The 9,043-nt window shown below is 39.6% G+C and overlaps 1 pseudogene; it reads right to left on the minus strand.

The window, feature by feature from the left end:
- Positions 1–538: 538 nt before the first annotated feature.
- LOC104979972 lies at positions 539–1,575 on the minus strand (annotated as a pseudogene).
- Positions 1,576–9,043: the final 7,468 nt, after the last annotated feature.

Genomic DNA, 9,043 nt, shown 5'->3' on the forward strand with positions numbered 1-9,043 from the left:
GAATTTACTCTTGAAAATATATAAAAGCTTGGAAAATTTGTACATTTTTGGTATATTAAAGGGGAATTATTCTTTTGAGGATGCTTGGGCTACTGAAGATAAAAATATAGAATCCCCATAGATATAGTGAGATTCTGTCAAGGAGTGGTTTTGATACAAAAAGGATCTTAGAACTCTCCACTGTCATGTTAAAACATGTGTGTGTGTGCATGCTCAGTCTTGTTTGACTCTCTGCAACCCTGTGGACTGTAGCCCACAAGGATCCTCTGTCCATGGGATTTCCCAGGCAAGAATACTGGAGTGGGTTGCCATTTCCTCCTCCAGGGATCTTCTGGACTCATGGATTGAACCTGTGTCTCTTGTGTCTCCTGCATTGGCAGGGGAATAAGCTACAGAGAAGTAATATTCAGGTAGAAAGCAAGGAGAGGCATGAAGGCAATAAGCTATAAAATGATGTCATGAGAGAGGTAGAACTTTTAGATCTCCAGATTTAGTTTTGTTACATTTTCTAGTATATGCTCAAATGGGTTGCCATGTCCTAAGATGAGTTTGTGCTGCTAAGGAACCTCCACAAGGCCCTTTTGATGTCTTTGTTCCTCAGGCTGTAGATGAAGGGGTTCAGCATGGGGGTGACCACAGTGTACACCACCGAGGCTGCTGCATCCTTCCTGGGAGATTGTGAGATGGCTGAGCTGAGGTACACATCCAGGGCTATTACATAAAATAAGCAAACAACTGCCAGGTGAGAACCACAGGTGGCAAAGGCTTTGTACATCCCACCTGATGAGGGGACTCTCAGAATGGAGACAAGAATTTTATAGTAAGAGAAAATGATTCCTGAGATAGAGAGAAAACCAGTCAAGGCACCGATAGTATAGCTGACTATGTTATTGGTGAAAGTATCAGAACAAGCAAGGTCGAGCAGTTGAGAAGGGTCACAGAAGAAACTAGAAATTTCTATATCCTTGAAGCAGGTAAGTTGTAACACAATCACATTATGCATCTGGGAATCCAAAAGGCTAACAAAAAAAGACACCAAAATGAAGATGCAACAGGTGCGTGGGTTCATGATGATTGTATAATGCAGTGGGTGACAGATGGCCACAAACCTGTCATAGGCCATCACGGTAAGAAGCATACAATCCATACACGCAAAAAGGATAAAAATAGACATCTGAGTCAGGCAGCCTCCATAGGAGATGATTCTGCTGTGAGATTGGATGTCCACAATCATTTTGGGAACTGTGGTGGAGATTAAACCGATGTCAACCAAGGATAGGTTGGAGAGGAAGAAGTACATGGGGGTGTGGAGGTGGGGGTCAGAGGTGATGGCTAATATGATGAGCAGGTTCCCCAACACGGTGACCAGGTACATGGACAGGAAGAGGACACAGAGCAAAGGCTGCAGTTCTGCATCATCTGAGAGGCCCAAGAGGAAGAATTCTGAGACGCTTGTTAGATTTCCAGTTCTATGTATCTTGGACACCTTTGGAAAAAGAAAAGAGGGCTGGAAACAAAGGAAATAAGTAAATGGGCATTGAGACTATGTCCATATTTTGGATTCAAGCAATTCATTTCTAAGATTATACACCCCAGTTCCTTCAGCAATATCTCTCAGTGTGATAAATTCTGTTTAGAACTGTTCCCTCATTGGTTTCTGTGTTATTCACCTGTCTATACACTCTTACTTTATAAAACTCCACATAAAAGTGAAAAAGAACAAGAATGTTAGAGGTATTACATCCATGATCTCAGTTAAATACAGCCTACTTCTTTAGAAATAATACAGAATCAGAAATTTCCTTCTTCCTCTAAGAAAATACATAATTCAAATGTAAAGAAATTAGGACATATTTATATATACCTTATTTTATTCATGAGCTTCCCTGGTGGCTCAGATGGTAAAGTGTCTGCCTGCAATGTGGGAGACCTGGGTTTGACCCCTGGATTGGGAAGATCTCTTGGAGAAGGAAATGGCAACCCACTCCAGTATTCTTGCCTGGAGAATCCCACAGATGGAGGAGCCTGGCAGGCTACAGTCCATGGGGTCGCAAAGAGTCAGATACAATTCTAGATAGTTCCTTCATTTAGAATGTTTACAAATCTCTATGTAATGCAGTACAATATCACCTAGATCCTAAATTAAAAATGAACGCTCTTAATCAGAACATGCTTTTATATTACATTCAGTGTTTTAGATCATCCTTTGTTCCTTCTGTCTTTCTTACTTCATGAAATAATTGATTATTCAAAAATCAGGATTATCTTCTTTTAAAATTTATTTTTATTTATTTACTTATACATGCCAGGTCTTCGTTGTGGGCATGCAGGATCTTTCATCTCCCTTGCAGATAAGGAATCTTTAGTTGGGGCATGTGGGTCTTTCCTGAAGCAAAGATCAAACCAGTGTGCCGTGCATTAAGATTGGAGAGTCTTAGCCACTGGAACACTAGGGAAGTCCCGCAGTTGTTTTTAAAAAGTCATTCAGTATAGACTTTATATCTTTGACTTTGCTAAGTCACTTCTGTTGTGCCCGACTCTGTGACCCTATGGACTGTAGCCCGCCAGGCTTCTCTGTCCATAGTATTCTCCAGGCAAGAATACTGGAGTGGGTTGTCATGTGGTCCTCCAGGTGATCTTCCTGACCCAGGGGTCAAACCCATGTCTCTTATGTTTCCTGCATTGGCAGGCGGGTTCTTTTACCACTAGTGCCACCTGGAAAGCCAGATTTTTGACTTTGGTGGACTTCAAATTTTGATCAGTATAGTTTAACTCAGCACTCATGATCATACAGCATTGGTGACTACAAATATGGTGTTAGTATACAGAGCACTTTCAATTTTTAAATGATAACAAAATTTAAGAATCTGTCTTAAAATTTTTACATTATATATAGGATTATTTGTTTCACTACTGTCTCAGTTAAATGTCTGATATGAGAAACCAATGTAATATTTTTGGACATTATTCTGTGCTGGCAGGATAGCACAACTTCATTGTATTTTCTTTTTTTCAGTTTATTGAAGTGATTGACAAAATTGCATATATTTGAGTTGTGCAACATGAAGGTTTTTTAAAGATATACAAAGTGATGATCTAATACACAGGGACCTTTGGAATGATTACCACAGTTAAGTTAATTAACACATCTGTCACCTCAAATAGAAATAGAGTTTCTATGTGTGTGTGTAGTAACAGTTAAGCAGATCTCTGTTAGCAGATTTCAAGAACATAACCAGAATTATCAGCTGTTTTTTAAACCTATTCATCTGTCAACAGAGTATATATTTTCACTATTTCAAATAACATCACATTGACAAGAAATGCATTTATCTCTTTGAGGTTCCAATTTTATTTCTTTGGCATCTACCTTGAAGTGGGGTTGCTGGAGCCTATGGTAGATCTATTTCAATTAGTTTCAGTTTTTAATTTTTAAGGAACCTCCATTCTGTTTTCTGTAATGACTGTACCAATATTCATTCTCACTGATCAGGTGCAAGTGTTCCCCCACTTCCACATTCTCACCAACATCTGTTTTCTTTTAAATTTTTTCTTTAAAAAGTCATCCAAAGAGATGTGAGGTGAACTTTTATTTAGCTTTAGACTTTCGTTTCCAATATTAACTGATGTTGTGTGCCTTTTCGTATACCTGCTGGTCTGGTTCTCCTGATCTCCTATGAAAAATGGAAGGGCTTATTTAACACTTAACTGGAGATTTTTTATTCCTTGTGCCTTCTCTGTGCCATCAAGGTATAGGCTCTGAGGAATCAGAAATAAACGAGCCTCAGACATTTCTCTTCTTAAATAAAGAAAAATAATGTGCCTTGTCAGAGATGTAGGGAAACCATAACATCAGATAGACAGATATTTCAATCTAATAACATGAGAATTAATATTATCATTATTAGTGACAAATATAAAAATATATTTTGCCTTTTTTCTTAATGCATCTGTCACAGAGTTATTGCATAGAGGGCAACCATTATTCATTTAGTTCTAATTCAGTGGGTTTGTATCAATGAAGAATCAACTCAGTTGAAAATTTTACATCTCACAGATTCTGAGAAATTTTCCCATAATATATTAAGAATGTGTGTAGCACACAGGATTCAAAATTAAGTTTCTCTTCTCTGAGTCCCATGCCCTAAATGTCAAAATTTCAAGCAGAGGCACAGCTTTAAACAGAGGTATCTCAGTCTAAACACAGAGGCATATCAGATTTTTTTTCAAGATTTTCATTTTCCTGAATAGGTAAAACCCCAAGACTCTGATTTTGTGTAGCCTTTCATGATTGAGGCAACCGATTATAAGTACAGAGGAGAAAGTGGACAGGCAAAGTGAAATTCAGAAACAGAGTCAACAGGGAGATCTACCATGGAGCATCAGGTGCCAATTATTTCTATGATGTTTGCCTGTGATCACAGACGTTCTTCTTACAGTTGTTGCAGCAAGTGCTACCTACTGCCCTCCACTGTGTCCTCCAGAAAACTACAAAGGGGAAGGGCACATTGAGTAGGAAGTCTCTGCCAGGACTGATGGAAAGTGACATGACTGGGTGAAAACAGGAAGACTGCCCAGGTGCCCTGTATCTGTAGTCAGTCTGACCAGACTGACTGCTTTCAAACTTGGTTTTAACATTTTCTAACTCATGATCTTGCACATGTTACATAGAATGCTGTGTTTCTTTCCTCCAGTTAAAATAATGTGTGCACCTGCATTTTGGAAGAGATTATTCAGATGAAATGAAACAGGAGAGAAAACACATACTTCAGAATCTGACACTTAGGAAGCCTTCCATAACAGTTTATGATATTATGATTCATGTCATCTTGCTAATGCTTGTCTTCGTCCTCAATACCTCTCTCATAATGAACTGAAGTGCTTAGGGGGAAGTTTACAGAGACCCACTTGCTGCTGCTCTGGTATGAGGGATGCCAGCCAGCCAGAGCTAGAACCAGTGAGGGTGGAAGCAGAACTCTAAATGAGGGTTCTCAAACCCCAACCAGAACTGTGAACATAAACTTCAAAGGGCTCTATTCCAAACCCGAATAGATTGGTGTCCTGATGCTGGGAAAGACTGAGGGCAGGAAGAGAAGGGGGCAACAGAGGATGAGATGGTTGGATGGCATCACTGGCTCAATGGACATGAGTTCGAGCCGACTCCAGGAGATAGTGAAGGACAGGGAAGCCTGGTGTGCTGCAGTCTGTGAGGTCGTAAAGAGTCAGACATGACTGAGCAACTGAACAACAACAGCATCTTTCTATAACAACTATTATGTTTATTCTTCTTGAAGAAGAAATACCTTTTCAGCACTCCCTTAATCCATCACTGTCTCCCTCAGTACTTACTGGGTTGGGCTGCATCTCTGCTGGAACGTGACTAAGGAGCAAAGACTCACTGCCCCTTTCCTGCCTGGTGTGTTATGAAGTCTCAGGGTACCTCCTCAGGACAGGCAGGAAGACAGACTCAGGCTGGACCTTCTGATGCAGGTTCCTACAAAGCATGGACACAGACATGGAGCCACAATAATTAGGACATGGAAGCAACCTGGACGTCCATAGGCAGATGAATGAATAAGGATGCTGTGGTATATATACACAATGGAATATTACTCAGCTATAAAAAGGAACACATTTGAGTCAGTTCTAATGAGGTGGATGAAACTGGAGCCTATTATTCAGATTGAGGTAAGTCAGAAAGGGAAACATCAATACAGTGTATTAATGCATATATATGGAATTTGGAAAAATGGTAACAATCCTACATGCAAGGCAGCAAAAGAGACATAGATGTAAATAATAAACTTTCAGACTATGTGGGGGAATGCGAGGGTAAGATGATTTGAGAGAATAGCATTAAAACATGTATATTACCATATGTAAAATAGATGACCAGGGCAAGTTCAATACATGAAGAAGGACACTCAAAGCCAGTGCTCTGGGAAAATCCAGAGAGATAGGGTGGGGAGGGAAATGGGAAGGGGGCTCAGGAAAGGAGACACATGTGTACCTGTGGCTGATTCATGTCGATGTATGGCAAAAACTGCCACAGTATTGTAAAGTAAATAGCCTCCAATTTAAATAAATAAATATTAAAAAAGAACTGGCAAAATAATGAGCTGGAGGCACTGACCAATTATTTACAATAGTATGACCTTAGAGCTTAATGCTCAAAGTTCATCATTAGCCAGTTGGTCCATGTTGTCTCAATCTCTGGAGACTTGTTAATATTAACAGAATAGGAAAAGGAGAAAAGTGAATGTCCTGGGAATGGTCTGCATCCCTCTTCTCCTCAGGATGAAGTACACCCTTGCTCTTGATTCTTATTTACAAATTATACATGTTAACATAATATTCAGACTTTTTCTCATTTAACAATCAATGTGTGATTTTGATATCTGTAACTTCATTTTATTTATAATGAATTCTATGCTATATTAAGTCTTTTATATCAGGAATGTGATAGTCTTTCCATTTTCTCAGTTAATATTTTTCCTAAGTATAACTTCTTATTTTTGTTGCTGTTGGTTTTGCTTTGGAAGACATTTTTATATCATGGAGGCTTAACAGCATTGCTTTTCTTTTGTAATTTGAATGAGTCTTCACTTTTAAGTTTTTCTCTAATGTAATTACATTACCATATTGGGAAACTCTTGATTTTTGCTTATTATTTGGTAATTGACTTTTTTTTGAAATATTTCAGAGCACCTCTCAGAAGGTGGCAGTCAGGGTATTGGTTGGGGCTGCAGGCCTCTGAAATCTTTATGAGCAGAGGATCACTTTCAAGCTCACCCACAGGGCTTTTGGTAGCATTCACAGCATATTATTCAGAGAGTTCTCAAGGTTCCTTGGTATGTGGGCCTCTGAAGGAACAGCACACAACATGGAAGTTGGATTCTATCAACCTAAAGAGAGAGGCAGCAAGAAGAAATTCAGATTTTTTTTACTCCAATTCCTGAGGAGACTTCCAAATATTTCTTCCACATTCTCTCTCTTGTAATCACATCACTATGTACACCTCATAGTCAATGAGAGGGAAATTTGCAAGGGCACGAAAACCAGGATTTGGGACCATTGGAAACATTTGAGAGACTGCTTATCAGCCAAGCCTAATCCTTTATAAGGATATTGTGTTCTAAGACTCAGGTCCTGTTCATCTGTTTCCAACATAGTCCTAAATTAATCTCACCACCATGATCTAATAAAATATCCCAGATATAGTCTCACAAATGGGTAGACCTTCCTCTCCATTGGGTACATCTGCAGACCTATCTATACTACTGTGGTCATGCAGTCTCAAGTAGACTCCTGGTTTCTGATACACTAGGATAACCCCTCCATCAACATCAGGACAACCTGCAGCCATTCCATGGACAAACTGAGCAAATGTTTCCTGTATTTCTGATTTCTACTAACTAGAGCAGAATCCATTCACTCCAAAATCTATTTTCTTTAGGTTTCTTCGTGGTCTTATCTCTTAAAGAGTTTTAAAAAATGTGGTTTCGGTTCACTTGTTTGTGTGTGTGTGTGTAGTGGATAAAGTAGGATGATTGTTAATAGTGATGTGATGAAACCTTCTCAATCGCATCATGCAGCCTTCCCAACAGAGAGGTCTCTCCTGATGAATGCATAAATTGGTTTGTCATTAAGTGATATGAAGAACACTTGAATGTAAATCAAGTCAAATTGGATATGGAGGAAAGAATGCTATTCACCAGTGTGTGGATAAATGCCAGAGGGTATTTCTAGGGCAGAGCACATGGTAGACATGCACAGATGGATATGAGAGTGAGAGACTGGGTACTGGAGTATTTAAATTAATTAATTCAGACCAAAAATGTATCACTAGGCTGAGATGATTTCATAAAGAATTTGGGGAATAAGATTCTAGAATGAATGGCAAAGATAGATTTATAGGACATGAGACATGAAAACCCAAGAACGGTATGTTTCTACCAAAAAATGTAATGTATATTTTGTTATTTCCCCAGTTCCCAGTGTCCCCTCCCATGACGAGTGCTGTGCTGTTCTCAGTCACTTGGTCATGTCCAACTCTTTGCAACCCCATGAACTGTAGCCCACCAGGCTCCTCTGTCCATGGGAATTCGCCAGGCAAGAATACTGGAGTGGGTTGACATGCCCTCCTCCAGGGGATCTTCCTGACCTAGGAATCAAACCAGAGTCTCCTGCATTGCAGGTGGATTCTTTACCAGCTGAGCTACCAGGGAACCCCCTATGATGAATATCCATAACCAAATAGCAAGTCAGTAGAGTTGATTAGCGGAGAAGGCAATGGCAACCCACTCCAGTACTCTTGCCTGGAAAATTCCATGGACGGAGGAGCCTGGTGGGCTGCAGTCCATGGGGTTGCTAAGAGTCAGACACGACTGAGCGACTTCACTTTCACTTTTCACTTTCATGCATTGGAGAAGGAAATGGCAACCCACTCCAGTGTTCTTGCTTGGAGAATCCCAGGGACAGGGGAGCCTGGTGGGCTGCCATCTATGGGGTCGCACAGAGTCGGACACGACTGAAGCGACTTCGCAGCAGCAGCAGTAGCAGAGTTGATTAAAGAGAGAGGAAAAGCAGGTACTGAAGCCCTTTAATATAGTGGGCAGTAGCAAAAATAACATTAAACTGAGGTCATATCATAGTAAAGGGAATCAAATCTTAGGGGTACTGGTAAAGATGAGTAATGAGAACATGGTGCTTGAAAAACATAGATACTGATGTTCATATAATTAATAGTCAAATGAATGATTTTCTTTTTACTTTTCTCAATTTCTCCACACATGATGAATATCTTTATGTATAGTTGAGAAATTCTCTACTCCCTTTTTTGTTCCTTTATTATTTGTAGAACTTTCAGCCCTCAATCTTAATCTAAGAGTCTTAATCTTGCAGTGATCACTAGAGAAAAATAGATCCCATTGAAGGTCCTGATAATAAAACCAAGCAAATCATAGTTTTTTTCTCTTTCAGGAGTTCTTAGAGATATCTATATGAAGCAAGGGCTCCAGGAAAGAAGGCAAATAGTGGATAT

This window comes from Bison bison, unplaced genomic scaffold (assembly GCF_000754665.1).
Source record: "Bison bison bison isolate TAMUID 2011002044 unplaced genomic scaffold, Bison_UMD1.0 scf7180017864492, whole genome shotgun sequence".
Classification (NCBI taxonomy): Eukaryota; Metazoa; Chordata; class Mammalia; order Artiodactyla; family Bovidae; genus Bison; species Bison bison.